Source organism: Mus pahari, chromosome 11, assembly GCF_900095145.1.
Source record: "Mus pahari chromosome 11, PAHARI_EIJ_v1.1, whole genome shotgun sequence".
Taxonomy (NCBI): Eukaryota; Metazoa; Chordata; class Mammalia; order Rodentia; family Muridae; genus Mus; species Mus pahari.
In genome coordinates this window covers 29004700-29005802 of record NC_034600.1, presented here as the reverse complement: position 1 = coordinate 29005802, position 1103 = coordinate 29004700, and positions in this window count along the sequence as shown.

The window sequence follows — 1103 nt, the reverse complement described above, 5'->3', positions numbered from 1 at the left end:
AGAGAGAGAGAGAGAGAGAGAGAGAGAGAGAGAGAGAGAGAGAGAGAGAGAATGCTGTCAATGCCATCTACATAGTTGAACGTAGGTAGCCTCAGCCCTTGCAGATCACTATACATGCCACCTGTCCTCTTGTTTCACTTGTAAGTCTCTCTCTATCCCTCCAATTCTCCTGTTCAGTCGTTCGTTCAGGAGTTGCTGATTCCTGCCCCAGGACGCATCTCTTACTCCTGCTTCTCCTGCCTTGACTTGCTCTGCAGAGGCTCCTCCTGTGCATTTCCCCAGGCAGTATGTTATCCCGTGTGACTCATTCCTTCTCCAGGTTCCCACCTCTCCTCACCCGGGGCCTGAGCGGTTTTTACTCCTGTTTAACCCTCTGGGGCTTCTGGCTACGGCTCTCAGGCTCGGCCTCGCCCGAGCAGCTCTTCACCCCAGGGCTGACCTTAATGTTCCTCTAGCTCCCAGGATTCCACACCAACCACTTTTCTATCCCAGACTCCAGAAGAACCAATTTCCCTCCCTTTCCCTCAACTCATTGTGTGGGTTGGGAGAGGGCAAGCTTTGAAGGTGTCGGTGATAAGTTTGGAAGAGGTGGGAAAGTTAGCTAGCTCGGTTTGGTTCCCACGAGCATGGAGGGACAACCCTGGGAAAGGCTGTAAGAAGCTAATGGTTGTGTGTGGTTTTAAGGAGAGGGCAACTGTAATAAAAGGGTGTGGTGGTAAGTCAGGAAGGGAAGAAGCATAGAGGATGGCTATGATTGGCTCCCTAAGTATACAAGTCACCTAACAGCCTAGAACTTAGCAGGAACCACCAAGATGGCAAAGAAATGAATGGGCACAGCCTCTAAGGAGCAAGGGACAGGGACAAAGAAGCAAACTCCTGAAGTTTGACTAAAGAGGATAGTGCATTGGGTTTTCCCTTTCCCTGAACTATAAAAAACAGAGGTGCATATAGACAGGACAGAGGATGAACAGTGGTCCTACCCCCTCTTTCCTTATGGAGCATGTCCCCTTAATGGTCCTACTGAGCATTGGGTCCCATCTCCGTGGGACAAAGAATTCAAAGGATGATGCTGTTAGTGAAGATCTGGGAACTAGGACCCAAGG